Source organism: Coturnix japonica, chromosome 1 (genome assembly GCF_001577835.2).
Source record: "Coturnix japonica isolate 7356 chromosome 1, Coturnix japonica 2.1, whole genome shotgun sequence".
Classification (NCBI taxonomy): Eukaryota; Metazoa; Chordata; class Aves; order Galliformes; family Phasianidae; genus Coturnix; species Coturnix japonica.
This window is the reverse complement of record NC_029516.1, coordinates 124,329,892-124,337,273: the sequence shown is the minus strand read 5'-3', so window position 1 is coordinate 124,337,273 and position 7,382 is coordinate 124,329,892. Positions and strand designations below refer to the sequence as shown.

The window sequence follows — 7,382 nt, the reverse complement described above, 5'->3', positions numbered from 1 at the left end:
CTCCTACTTTGACATCGACCATCATAAAACTAATTGTGTCTTCTGAACCATAAGCAGTACCTGTCACCTGCATTTCGCTATCCAATGTTGTACTAATTGCAATGCACAAGTGTAAGGAACCCTTGCATCACACTTCTGAGACAGAGGGAGCTTCCAGTATCTCCCTAGGACTGAAATCACACTGCTCAGCCACTCTGGGGCAAATTTCTGAGCAGCCACTCCTCACTACCAGACACATCCACATGCCAAAGGCAGCTGTGCCACAGGCACCCAGCCAATGCCACTGCAGGAGAAAACAATGCTTGAAGTGAGGTGTGGAGCAACTTCAAAACCAGATACTTGTCAGCTGCTAAAAATCAAGCTGTTTTTCAGAAGGATGCGAATTTCCTCTTTCTCCCACCAGCTCCAATGAGAGCAGCTCAAAACCACCTGAAAAATCAGCCTGGTCACCACAGTGCCTATATGAAAGTCAACACCAGTATGAGCCCCACACTGCTCTTTCTTAGGCCACTGAAGCTCTGATTTGACACTACCACTATACATATGCAATTCCAGACAGGGACAAGCCAGAGTCAGCCTAGCTGGAAACAAGCAGCTACCTCTGTCTGCTCAACCCAAATGTCCCAGTTATTCCAACCACTGTGAAGATATTTACCTTTCAGGCCACATGCTTGGGATCTCTTAAGTTTATAATTTAACATCTCTTTTTGTTTAGCACTACAGCAATTAGCCCAGCAAAAAAAAGAGTATTTGCCACATCCACTAGAAACAAACCACAATTGTACCCTTCCCTAAGAATTCATACAGCACAGAAGACTGCTGATTATTTTAAACATTACTCTTCTCCTGCTGCAACTTCCAGCAACCTCAATTATTTTCTGCTCAGCCCCCTCTACTCAAATATTCATTAAGACTGGACATGACCAGAGATATTCTCCCTGAAGCAGGGCGCTTCCTCAGAAAGTGCAAGTTCTGCTGACACAAAAGCCTTTCTCAAAATGGTGCTGCAAATCATTTTTGGGGAACAAAAAACAAAGCACAGTAACACAATGGCCACATCTGAGCTAAATCACTTGGTAGCTGAAACAAAGGTTTGCCACAAGCAAAATCTGAATCCTGATCCTGCACAGCTTCCTAAGGCTGTTTTAAGCACTGGAATAGGCTCCCCAGGGAGGTGGTTGAGTCACCATCCCTGGACGCGTTTAAAAACCATTTGGATGTGGTGCTCAGGGACATGATTTAGCGGAGGGTTGTTAGAGTTAGGGTATTATGGTGAGGTTGTGGTTGGACTCAATGATCTTTAAGGTCTTTTCCAACCTGAGTGATTTGATGATTCTGTAATTCTACATTTTTTCCAGCCCCGAGAAGAACTACAGTCTCTAAAGGCGCGACACAGACCTTTCCAAGGTCTCAAATAGAAGAGAATACCATACCCAAAGACAGGTCATATTTACATTAACAGTTCTATGCAGTAGGGGTAGCAGTATCTTACAGTGAAACGTTTAGGGAAAAGGAGCAAAAATCAAAATGCATAACCAAAACGCTTCTGTACATACAATAAGAATGACCATGAATCAGAGCACAATATATTACAAATTACTTGACAAAAAGGCTGTACCAGTAGCAATATATACGTAATATATACATTGCTGGGGATGTTTCTGTTTTTGTTGGTTTTTTTCTTCTTTTTATTGCTGTGACATATCTCTAAGGAGCTAAATGAATTAATAGCTAGACTTGGCTGCACATGAAACACACACACTTTAGGGAAAATTAAGAGATCTAAGTGCAAGGGCTAGAGTTAACTGCTTGCCAGGAATGTTTTTGCACTGTATTGATAATTTTATGTCTTCCCCTCCCCCTTTAGGAAGACGCAACAAACTGTACTTCGTGTGAAACTGGCAGAGTCTTAAACCAGCAGGCCTGGCCCATAAAATGGCAAGTGTCTCCAGCAGCTGTTGTTGTTGACAACATGTGACAACATGGTATTTCCAGATACCACCAACAGCATCGCCAGTTATTGCTAATTTCATGCAGGATTACAACATTGTCCTCTGCTCATTGGCTACAATTATCTTGGTAACAGTTAGTAGTAGAAAGAAGATGAAGCTGAAAAAACACAGAACATGCAAGTGAGGTTGGTTTGCTAGGCTACCATCTGGAAGACAGTACTGAGCCAAGATGCAGCTTAACCTGAGATATAGAGCAAGAGCTTTTGGGCTACACTGACTTCTTCACTAATTTTGAGACAAGCAAGAAATTTTCTACTTTGTACAATTCTTTAAAAATGGCAAAGCAAAAATGCTCACAAACACCTGGATAAAAGGATGGTTCACATTTGAAAAACATTTTCTGCTGTATCTTGCAATTAAACAAAAATCTGTGGTGCGCATCTGTTTGCACTGGGTTTTTAAGCACATTTTCTATGGAACAACCAATCAAGTCATACTCTGAAACAACCTGTTGTCTGGACAACCAGGTGAGACTGAAGAGGCCCATGTTCAGATCTGTAATCCATCTCGTTAGTGTCCCACTTCTTACAGGTGCTCATTTCATGATCATTTTGTCAGTTTCCATATCAAAGCTCTGAAATCATTCCCCTCCAAAAGAGTTAAAATGCGGCTGAAGCTGTCATTCAGTCAAAAATGTTTTAAGACGGCTTTAACCTAGATGGTTATTTTCCTTGGTATGACACCCTAAGCATGGTATTTTATAGATACTTTCAAGCAGAGATCTGAATTTAGCACTCAAATGTTGTTTTACAGGAGTGCTTGCCAAGTGCTTTTCATCTCATTATGCTGGTTTGAAATAATGGTACTACTTAAAGTAACATCATGCTAGCATAAAACGCAAGACTGATTTCAAAGCAGCACAATAAACCACTGTTCCATGATGGTCAGTTGCCTTAACCAACATTACAAATTCCAAACCACTCAAAGCTCCGCTTAATTCCTACTGTACAACTTTAAAATATACTATGCCCAAGGCACATTTACTGAAATCAATTTGTATGCTACACCCAGCTGGAAGTATTTTGATCTTTCAATTAGAAGATTTTGATCATTTCTCACTTTCTGCATTAAACACATGTTCTGCGTACTGTACTTCAAACATCATTGCTAATGCTTGCTATGTTAATCGATAATCAAGAAAGACTGAGCTCACAATGAACAAACATTATGACAGAACATACAAAGCCAGTTACAACCTGGAAACTTTCAGTTCTGGTCTAACCTGTGTAACACCAGACAAATGGCTCACCCTCCATTCCTTCCTCTTACAAATTGCTTGTTGTACCTATGTCATCCCTTTAGGCCAAGGACTGGCTTTTTCTTTGTATAATGTGATTTACAGCTGGGATTTCTTGAATGCTACTGTAACACAAAATCACTTTAACAGTTCAGAGCTCTGCTCCACCAATCACCCTAATCCCAGCTTTTACTGGTGCTGTTAATGGCATCCCTGCTGCTCTCAACAATAGTCCAGCCAAGAGAACTTGTCTCATCCCTCTGAACCTTCTGTACATATGCACGTTTTTCTTCCCCCTCGGGCCACATCTCGCACACTGGCAACAAAGTCGAAACTTTTTCTATACTCAACAAAAGGTGATGGTTTTTCATCCAAAATAAACATTCCTCAAGTAAAGTACTGCCTAAAAGGTTGCTGCATCAGCACTGGCTGCTCCATTTTGGTTTAAAATACTGATGACAATGACTGTAGCCAGCACTACTCTTTGAGAAGCAGTGCTCAAGAGAAGACCGTGGTCTCATAAAGATGAGGGAGCAGAAGAACAGAGACCAAGGTCCACCTGAGCTTCCACCTAGAACCCAGCACCGGCCAGAGCCCTGGGCTGTGGGCTCACTCACCCCTGCCCGCTGCGGGGGCTGATACTGGGCTTGGCAGCACAGGTTTTCCACTTAGAACAATTAGTCCAAAAGTTTTCCACAGCAAGAAAGTTCACAGCACAAACATATACATCACATCATCCTCCTCTTCTTCCCGGATGACTCTAACACGGCATCTTCCAGAGGGAAGGAGGACAGGGCTATTTACCCCTAACGCAGCCCCCCATAGCAGCACTCCCCGCACCTTCACGACAGGACTCCAAGAGCTTGCAGCCCCAACCCCCAGTGACCGCAGCCGGACCGAGGTACCCCAACCCGACACGGGACCTACCTGGTGGAAGAGAGCCCGGCACCCCGCACTACCCCTTAACTCCCTTCGGAAGGCACTCTTCCTCAAAACGCTGCGATGGAACCGACTGACGCTACCGACAATAATCGATGTCTATGAGGAAACCCCCGCCCCGCCCGGCTGCCCGTCGACCCCGACGCTCGCGGGAGGGCTCCTCCAGCCCGGCACCCCTCATCCCCCACCCGCACCGGGGCAGGGCTGGCGCCGGGCTGCCGGGACGTGGGCACAGAAGATAAATACGAATAAATAAACACTAAAGGAATGGGGGAATGGGTTTTTTTAATGGGGGAGGTGGGCTAGAGGGAAGAGAGAGAGAAAAAAAAAAAAACGGAAATACATGATTAAAATAAATAAATAAATAAAAAGGAGAAATAAAAGAGCATCCACAAACCAACCACGCGCAAAACCACCTCCCAAGCTGTGCTTCTTTCAACCTCCTTCACTGGGGCCCCAGCCCAGCACTCACCTCGGGTAGAAGCAGCCGAGACACAGCCACCAATCCGCCGGCAGCACTTCCACTTTCTCTCCGGGTCTTTCTTTGAGACACACTGCACCCAACCGCTCCCCTGCCCTCCCCGGGCTGCCGCTCGCCGCCGCCTCCCCGCGGTGCTCGGCCACGGGAGCGGACGGGGGCGGCCCCCCAGCGCCCCGCCCCGGTACCTGCCCGGATCCCCCCCGCCCCTCCGAGCCCTTCTCTATGTGATGGGAATGAAACTGGCCCCACGTGTCGCGTCTCCGTATTTTTTTTCCTTTTTAAATTATATTTCCCAAGTTCATTGTCTGCCCGTCTCCGCTGCCCGAGGGAGGGGGGCAGGGAGGCTGTTTAGGTTGGAGGAGCCCCGGTGGAGTTGAACGCAACAAAGAGCCGCTCGGATTCCCCGCTGGCACTTAACGCCCAACAAAAGGGGAAACGCTGAGAGTGTCAATATTATCGCCCCGTGTGATGGAGGCAACAACAACACTCGGTACGAGGTTTGGAGTTTGACGATAAACGGCAGCGTGGATGTGTCTCTTTCTGCCCCGGTGCTGTAAGCAGCTCGCTCACGCCCTGCTGCCTGCATGCTGTGTATGCTGGCAGCAGGGGCAGAAAGCTTGCAAATAGCATAATGGCAGAACAGCCACGAGTCCCTGAGGACAGAGCAGCCTTTTGCTGGCTGATGGAATGGTGAAACTGGTGTGAAGGTACATCACCCACAGGTGAGAGCCCTGCTTAACTCCTGGCTAAAGTACCAATGCATCTGTGCAGCAGCCATTTTCCAGGGTTACCTAAAGCCCACGCATAAGTTTTCTCCTTGTTGGTCATAAACGGTGCTCACTGGGTGATGGCACCCCTGGAGGTGGGCAGTGTGAGCACCCTGTCTCCATGTGAAGCTCAGCTGTGACTCCACCTCCAGATTCACTCAAGCTTTGTAGAGGAGCCTGACGTGTTGGTCACACACCTGACCAAAGCTTTAGATTCACACAGAATTTTAGGGCCCCACCACCTGAATATTTAATCTCCCTGTAGCTCGGTTAAACACACAGTCTACATGAATGCTTATGGGAGCAGGGTGCTCTGCCCTGTGCCTGGGAGCTGAAGGCACTGTGCAGCAGGATCCAAGGGGCTACAAGGCCTGAAGGAAGGAAACAATGAGAGCCCAGTCTATAGCTGGGTTCTGGGATGCTCAGTTAGGAAGTATGCTTCCAGGACAGTCCCTGTGTTGGTGATGTTCATTACAGGCAGCAGATTAGAGACCCACATGCAGCTGGATGTTCTGGATGGCGTCCTCTGGCTCCTTGACAGTATTTCTGCCTTCCTTTGGCCTAGTCCTCAGCAGGACTTGGAACCACAACAAAGCATAGAACAGAATAGAATCAGGAAATCTTTAAGGTTGGAAAAGACCTCTCAGATCACCCAGACCAACCAGCAGCCCACCCCTATCATGTCCACTGCCCACATCCCTCAGTGCCACATCCACACAGTTCTTGAACACCTTCAGGGTCGGTGACTGCACCACCTCCCTGGGCAGCCTATGCCACTGCAGCACCATGACTTCTGAGAAGATATTTTTCCTAATATCTAGCTTGAACCTCCCTGACACAACTCGAGGCCATTCCATCTTTTCCTGTCGCTGGCACATTCGCAAAGAACAGACTGAAATCTTGGTAGGGAGGAGCTGAGGACGGCCTGCAGTGGCTTTATGGCTTGTTGGGAAAACACTCTAAACAATCAGCTGCTATGCAAAAGGCAGGTAACTTCCTTCCTGTGCTTGATAAGCAACTTTCAGGCATAAGATCTGTCATTTCCTATTGATTTCCACTCAGAGCCTTGAGCACAGCCCAGAAAGGCTGAGATCACAGAAGAGACCACACAGCAGTGAGCTGACTTGCTGCTGTCACAAAGGGAGCTGCCTGCTGTCCTAAAGGTGGCAGTCCTACGCTGATACTTGCCCTGTTGGAGCAAAAGGTGAAGCAAACCTGATAGGAAACCAATATCTTTTCACGGGCAGTTTGTCTTCTAGGACAGAGCCTGAGCGTCAGGACACAACCTGCCACTAGGGCTGAGGCAGGCGCTGTACATACGGAGTTTCTGTAGTGTAGTGGTTATCACGTTCGCCTCACACGCGAAAGGTCCCCGGTTCGAAACCGGGCAGAAACATTGTTTTACCCTCAAGTGCAATTGAGCCTAGGTAGACAAGCATTCAGGATTGGTTCTCCCGGCAAAAGAAGAGTGTGGAGCTGTAGGTGCTTGTCCAGAGAGCCATGAAAAAGATCAGAGGGCTGGAGCACCTCTTCAATGAAGACAGGCAAGGCAATTGCCCAGAGATGCTTTTGTGCCCCATCCCTGTAGGCGCTCAAGGCCAGGTTGGATGGAGCCCTGGGCAGCCTGAGCTGATGGGGGCAGCCCTGCCCATTGTAGGGGGCTGGGTGGGTGGTGAGGTCCCTTCCAGCCCAAACCGTGCTGTGATTCTATGGTTCCATGAAACACATGCTCCTTCTTTCATTTATAGTTATTAATCTAAATTACTGTCATAACCTGCAAAGAAATTACTGCTGCCTGCCACTCCCTTGGAGTGATTCCCTTGGAGCATGTCATTATATATCTTTTCTGAATCAGAAGGAATTTAAAGTTATTTTGAGCTGTCAGTCAGCTCCTTTCTGTAATCTGCTACTGGTGGGAAATTCCACTGTGACTGCACCAAGAAACT

At 47.2% G+C, this 7,382-nt stretch overlaps 1 non-coding gene across 1 annotated transcript; it reads left to right on the top strand.

The window, feature by feature from the left end:
- Nucleotides 1–6,759: 6,759 nt before the first annotated feature.
- TRNAV-CAC lies at nucleotides 6,760–6,832 on the top strand. Its single transcript has one exon. It is a non-coding gene; the product is annotated as a tRNA-Val (tRNA).
- The last annotated feature ends 550 nt before the right edge of the window (nucleotides 6,833–7,382 follow it).